The following is a 7,517-nucleotide window of genomic DNA, read 5'->3' as shown; positions in this document are numbered from 1 at the left end:
AGATACTCAACCCCATAGATATGATGATAGGCTTGATAGCACTTTTTGAAAGGATTTGTTTGAAGCAAATGAAGTTTAGCGGTAATTGAGATGCATTCCAAACTCAAAGTTGTGAGTCAAAAGTATGATAATGCTTAAAGCTTGTCTACTAATTGTTGATGCACGCCCTTGGGCTGCCAATAATGCCGTAGGCCTTTGAACGACTTGCAGATGAAACGTCTTGGTTTCGTCTATTGAGTTTATGACATGGGTAGCTAGCTACTTGTGGGAAAAAGTAGTGGTACTCTTGAGGGATGTGGAAACTGTTGTTAAGGTCATCAATGACCAATATTGGAAACTATTACGGAATCCAAATGAATCACCTAGAAAGTTTTGGCATTGTCTCATTACTATTAGATGAAATCTCTTGAAAGACAATGAATTTTGATAGCCCTGATTTATTTATGTGGGTGTTAATGAAACACTACATTGTTATGCTTCTTTTGACATGATCTATTACTCTTAATATAAACATATAAAAGGAGCAATAGGAGGATCACAAGTTTGATTTCAAGTTAGATTTACTTTTGACATGAGGCATAGAAGTTGTAAGTGGTCTCTTATGGACTAACATAACTGAATCTCTTGCTTGATAAAAAGCATGAGTCTATCTTGGGGAATTATATGATATCACCTCGTAGTTGTGATTTTTTCTACCCAAGTATATTTCTCGCTATGATTCTTTAACACTTTTTCACTCGAGGGCGAATAATAGGTAAGCTTGGGGATGTTCATAGCTTTAAATTTAACACTTTCGGTCGAGGTTTTTAAGTATACAGTTACTCATATTGTAACTTATTTCATGCTCCATCTAGCTACAACTATGCCTATTTTGCGTACTTACGAGGTCTTGTTCACTTTCATACGAGCTTTGCATATTTAGTAGTTTTACTATGAATTTATTAATTTTCCTTTGTCTTTTACATGTGTGTAGGTGTTATGGACAACTATGGATAAAGCAAGTCAAAAGGATCAAGAGAGACGAATATGGAAGAGCAGCAGGCACTAGACTTAGTCATTTGAGGAGTGGAAAAAGTGATATTTTTCCATCATCTCAAAATAACTATCTAAGACCATGGTTTTTTTTATCTCTCATCAATATGAGTCAAATGAGCCCAAGAGCACTCAAATCGGAGTTCGTATGAGCAATTAACAAAAAAAATACGAAAGCATCAAAAGGTTTTGCAATCACCGGCACGGGCAGACCGCGCCGTACCGTATGCTCGTACGGACCTCTGTCGGCTCCGTTTCGTCAAACGGAACAACATTTTTCAAGGCCCGATGGGCATATTCAGCCCTGAGCTTTGTCGGTTTGCAAAACCGACCTCCAGAGTGCCTATATAAAGATGGGAGGAGCCCAGGAGGAGGATCCCATCACCACATGTCTCCACGGCGGAGCCCTGACGCCTTGCAAACTCCATAGCCACATCCTCCACGAGATCTCCACTATCACCGCCATACTCAAGGAGAAGGTACTTGGATCTTGAAGGCTTCGACACCGATCTAGAACATCTCATCATCAACACCATCTCCAACACCGTCTCCAACACTGATCCCCTTTGTTTACTTGGTTGTAATCCAAACACTAGTGTGGATCTCATATTTTATTCAATTGTACTACCATATTCCATTCATATATTAGAGATCATGTTGATTCCCTTCATGTGTGATTAGTCCCTTTGTTCTTGGGGAGATGGAAAATCCCTAGCTATATTATGATATGAAGTAGAGACGATCTATAACTTTGTGTTATGATTGTGTGTTAGTTTTCTCTCGTGATATTATATGAAGTTGACCATGTAATATTTGCATTCGGTCATGAGAGGAAATTACCTTTGGAAGTATGGTAGTGCATACGGAGGGAAGTGACATATCGCGACCGTTGCACTATTGTATGGAAGAAGGGATAAGAAAGGACTCACTACGCTTCCACAAATAACCATGGGGAAATCCCTTAATTGTGATGGATCATTAGGTGGTTTGCCGAAGGACATTATGATGGTTATTTAGAGATGTGTTATCAAACGCGCATCTCATTATCGAGCCTTTCCCACACACAACCAGAATAAAGCTATAGATTATCTTGCCCATACTTAATAGCAATGGTAGTGGTGTATCCTATGCTCCCCGAGAACACCTTAGCCATATTGTCATTCTCACAACCATACGCGCTGCTCTCTGTTACATTAGTTTATTTCTTTGTTCTTGTTTAATTTTTCTCTCAAACACCAAACAACCTTTATATACTCTATCTTGTAATTATAATAACTTGCAAGTACTCTCTAGATAATAGTAGCGAGGGGCATAAAGACCTATATCAATAGCTCTCTGTGGTTCGATACTCTTACTTTGAAACTAGCTACAATTATTATGTGCACTTGCATTCATCACTCTCCTCGAGGAAACCCTGGTGGTCATATATATAGGGGTTTTTAGGTCAAATAAAGTCGGTTGGCGCAAGATTGAAGTGAATCAGATGGTCGACGGCGAAAAGAGGCTAGGTGGCGTGCCTCCCCTGATGCTCGTGCCACATGGGCTCTTTTGGGTCTCCAAACCTTCCTCGTGAGGTCCAGGTGCTCCAGCTACTTCGTGATGACATATTAATGTCCCCGAAATTCTAGCTCAATTTAACTCCGTATAGGTCCCTGAAAGTGAGAAATACGCAAAACAGTGTTTCCTGTTCTGCAGAGTTATAACCCAAATAGAGGGTATGATTAGTAAATACCCATAAATCAATATAAACATGGAAATAACATCATATATGTTGCAAATATGTGGGAAAATTTGTTAAAAGTGCAAAGTTCATGTATGCATTTTGCATGCATCAGCTAGCTACTGAGAACACATGGTGTGGTTGTCGTGTTATGGTTGAGAACGAGAATACTCATTTTTGATATTCCGTATCATCTATACATTGGTAAGTAGGAAAGTTATGTCAACCCGTTAAGCTTGGACTCGCACCTAAATTCAATACTTATGCCATGCCATATATATATAGAACTTGTGTGTTGTTTTTGTTGATGTCTTGCCGAGTAATTCAAAGTACTCATCCTTGATGTGTGCTAATAACTTAGCAAATCTCTCACTGAGCCTCTGCTGCCGTGAGCTTGGAATCAGTGTCCAAAGATGAACCATGTGGTCTAGAAGTCTTCCGCTACACAAGTTGTCAACACCTCTGCTACCATAAACCTATGATAGATGACATATAAAGATCACCTCGATCCTTTACACTCTATTCTGTGTGCATGTTGTGTGATAGAAGATGCATCACTGACTCTTGTAATAAATAACCTATTGTATTATGTGATCATTATTGGTCTTGTCTTTGTTTTTTGAGTGTCCCATTGCCCGTGTTCATGGGCTTGAACGGCAGATGTCTCATTCACTTGGATTGGAGTGCCACACATCATTTCCTCGATATAGCAACAAGATCATTTTAATGTGGATAGATCGTCTACCAATACGAGGCTAATAAATACTACCAATATATACTATACTAAACGTGAACAGGTTTGATTTTTCTCAGATTTTTGGATTTTTTTTGAGTTCACATCGTGAAGACACGTAGGTGTTTAATTGCACATTGTGTTTTGGTGTGCAGATGTTTTGGTGCATGTGAGATTATTATGGGAGCCATGGATTCATTTATTTATTACTAACGCGTGTGTCGATTCCGTTGATATGCTGCTTCTGAGTTCAGCTTGTTTTGATGTTCACGCTGTGTGACTTTGGCATTATACCAGCCTCTGCGTTGTCCAGTTGTTGTCGGCAGATTTATTGCCTACACGTAGCACCACAACTTTGCATGTTATCTTCACACGTGGTCTCTCTTGAGAACTCCAGATTTCCCCTCTCTCTTTATTCATCCTCACAACGCCCGAAGCAAATTCCTCCTCCCTCTCTCAGTCCATTGCCTCCCCGATTATCCCCGTGCTCATGCTGCAATCGATGGAGGACCGACTGGTGGGGAGGTTCCTCCTGCTGGTCGCCGTCGCCGTGGTGGGCGACTTGCCCGTGGGCGGATGCTCCCTGCTCCGTTTCTGCCGCCGGCCGGCGGTGCCTCTCCCCATTACACCCAAATCCTCGGCTGCCGCCGCCGTCGCCCCTTCAGCCGGCCTTGATGCGCCTCTGCTCCAAGCTCGCCGCGCTGCTCCGGAGGTCCCGCCCCTTCGCCGCCACCGCCGCCGCCGCCAACGGGACGGAGGAGGCCGCAGCGGGCACCGCTGCGCACGCGTCTGCATCATCGGCAGCGGGCCGGCCGCGCACACGGCACCGAGCTCAGGCCCGTGCTCTTCGAGGGCTGGTTCGCCAACGACATCGCCGCGGGAGGCCAGCTCACCACCGCCACCGATGTCGAGAACTTCCCGGGCTTCCCCGACGGCATCCTCGGCATCGACCTCATGGACCGCTGTCGTGCCCAGTCCGTGAGCTTCGGGACCAACTTCTTCTCCAAGACCATCACCTCCATCGACTTCTCCGCCTGCCCCTTCCGCGTCTCCTCCGACGACACCGTCGTCCACGCCGACTCCGTCGTCGTCGCCACGGGCGCCATCGCGCGCCGCCTCCATTTCGCCGGCTCCAACGCGTTCTGGAACCGAGGGATCTCCGCTTGCGCGTGGGCGACGGCGCCGCGCCCATCTTCCGGAACAAGCTCATCGCCGTCGTCGGCGGCGGGGACTCAGCCATGGAGGAGGCCAACTTTCTCACCAAGTACGGCTCGCGCGTCTACATCATCCACCGCCACGACGCCTTCCACGCCTCCAAGATCATGCAGGCCCACGCTCTCTCCAACCCCAAAATCCAGGTCATCTGGTACTCCGAGGTCGTCGAGGCCTACGGCGGCTCGAACGGTGGCCCCTTGGCGGGCGTCAAGGTGAAGAACCTGGTCAGCGGCGAGGTGTCCGACTTCCAGGTGGCAGGGCTCTTCTTCGCCATCGGGCACGAGCCAGCGACCAAGTTTCTCGGTTCACAGCTCGAGCTCGAGTCCGAGGGCTACGTGGCCACCAAGCCGGGCTCCACGCACAACAGTGTCAAGGGGGTCTTCGCTGCCGGGGATGTTCAGGACAAGAAGTACCGCCAGGCCATTACTGTCGCTGGATCAGGTATGTACTAAGCTATATTGAACCCTTAGCTTCTGTTTTTGTTGATCAGAAATCAGGCCTTTATTATGTCTAAGTTGCCTTGATGATACTGCATTATAATTACGACTAGAAATCAGTGCCAATCATGGGTGTGCCATTTGGTTAAAATATAGAATTAAGCTCTTTGCTGCATCATGTTTTTCCCCATTTGTACAGTGAGCTCCAGCAGTATACAATCATGATACTGAATTAGTTGTTGTTGTATATTCTACAGAGCAAGACCGACAGAGACTAAAGATGGTTTTGTCGTAGGTTGATAGAGTGTTGATTTTGTAAATCGGTGTGCTCTTAATGCCACTATTCACAAGCCTTGATGTGGCCACGATTCTCCAACATTGAAAAGAATAATGCACAAATGTCTCACCAGAGGCCCCTTTCTCAACTTCACTATGCAGATTTCAGTTTGAGTTTTTGAAAGAGAAGTACCTATTAGTGTTTATTGTGGAATTTAATTTTCTTACTGTGGAATGGGATATTTGGATGACAGAGTACGCTTCCAAAAGATTTTTTTTTGCTTCTTCACAAAATTTATAAGTTAGAAATTGAGATGCCTGCAGTATTTTTTAACAAGATAAATGAAGGGCATACGATGGAACCAAGAATTTATGCATTTTCAGTGCTGATAACAGTATGATTGTTATGGACCCGCTGACACGGCTGCTGCCAACTGTCAGACGAGGAAGCTCATGGAAAAGCATCACGATGGTGTTAAAAGAGATATTGTTCTCCATGCCATACCACATGTTTTTCTGCTGAAGATGAAATGTGAGGAGGTTTGCTGCCACAGTACACATTTACATGGTTGTTATTGAGCAAATATACCGTCTTTGTTGATAAATCTGAATATCTCCATGCGATAACTACAAGGCATGAATATGACAGTGCACTGTTTCATTTACAAGCCATATAGTTCATCTAGCTGAGTGCTACATCTCACCCAAGTTCTTCAATGTGGCAGCCAATTATTTATTGGCAGCTTTTTTTTGCTTGCCGAGCCTGATACCTACTTTGTATCTCTCTCGGATATATGTAGGTCTGTTGAAGAAAATATGCACATTTCGTGTGCATGTCAACCTAAAAGTACTAGAGCACTCCTGTTGTTCTTTGATCAGCACCAGATGTTCATGTCCCTACATGCCCCGTTATCTATCTATTTCTTTTAGAGAATGGATACATAAGAGAGACTTGCAACTCACATACCTACGGTTCAGTTCGGTTGTGTTGTCTACCAGGCAGTGCATCTGAAAATAAAAGGTCTACCTATGAACACTTATATTTTAATCGATCTTCTTTGCCCATTGAAACTATGCTCGTATTATAGCTTAGCAGTATTAGTTATCTATGTGCTAGAAAAGCTTAAATATTTTTTAATCCCATTGTCATTAGTCTATAATACCTTTTATGTCATTTTCATGTGCGTTGAAGGTATAATATTATGTAGTAGAATCATGGAGGAGTTGGTTGTTTATGACTGGTGTGACAATCTCCCAAGGAGCACTGGGTAATAATGATATGGTGTTCGTGTACATAGACCATGTTTGTATGGATAATAAGTAAAATATATGTCAATATATGTCTTTCCTTAATCTAGAGTAATCTCATAATTCTGCAGAAAACAAAATGGTGTTAATGTATTATGGTTCCTAAATTAGTCTGTCTTTGGTCCGAAGGTTAAGAGGACAAGCCCAATGTAGTACTCTGCATGTCCAGCGAATGACATTGTGCTACCATGGTCCATATTTGGTGTTCCTGGCAGTGCGATCTATATTAGTCATTACACCAAAGCTCTGATTTTATGGTATGATCTTATATATTCATAATATTCTTTTCAGTGGCAATGCAAGAAGATTGGTGTTGACTGTAACTGCGTTGGAAAAAAAACTCATCCCCGTGTTGATGCTTATAAGTGCCCTAGGAGTTCATATATATCAGACGAGCTAATTAGGTAACCTTATTTTAAAAATTGATCTTTTCCATGAGGTTAACCAATTGATGATTGTGCTTTTATTTAAAGGTCCATGGTGCTTGGTTTGACATTATGTCTGTTATTATGGTAAAACATCTGCTGGAAGAGTTAGCTGCCATATTTGGATTGTACATCAATCAAGGTAGGTAGTTTGTTATTCCATCTCAACGGTAATTACGGCACAATCAATTTTAAAGAATAAAAATTAGTTAGAATCTTAACAGTAATAACTTATTCTCCTCACATCTACCACAATGATGTACTTCCTAATTTCAATGTTCTCTGATGGTACGTAATTTTCGGTTGCTCCACAAGTTAACTTTCAAAATTAATATATATTTTCTTATAATAATGTTGCCGATAGAGGAGTA

The 7,517-nt window shown here is 42.9% G+C and overlaps 1 pseudogene; it reads left to right on the top strand.

Annotated features, from left to right (window-relative positions):
• Positions 1–4,117: 4,117 nt before the first annotated feature.
• LOC127310111 (thioredoxin reductase NTRA-like) lies at positions 4,118–7,121 on the top strand (annotated as a pseudogene).
• The last annotated feature ends 396 nt before the right edge of the window (positions 7,122–7,517 follow it).

Source organism: Lolium perenne, chromosome 6 (genome assembly GCF_019359855.2).
Source record: "Lolium perenne isolate Kyuss_39 chromosome 6, Kyuss_2.0, whole genome shotgun sequence".
NCBI lineage: Eukaryota > Viridiplantae > Streptophyta > Magnoliopsida > Poales > Poaceae > Lolium > Lolium perenne.
Note: the sequence above shows the minus strand (reverse complement) of the source record. Positions and strands in the feature narration are given on the sequence as shown.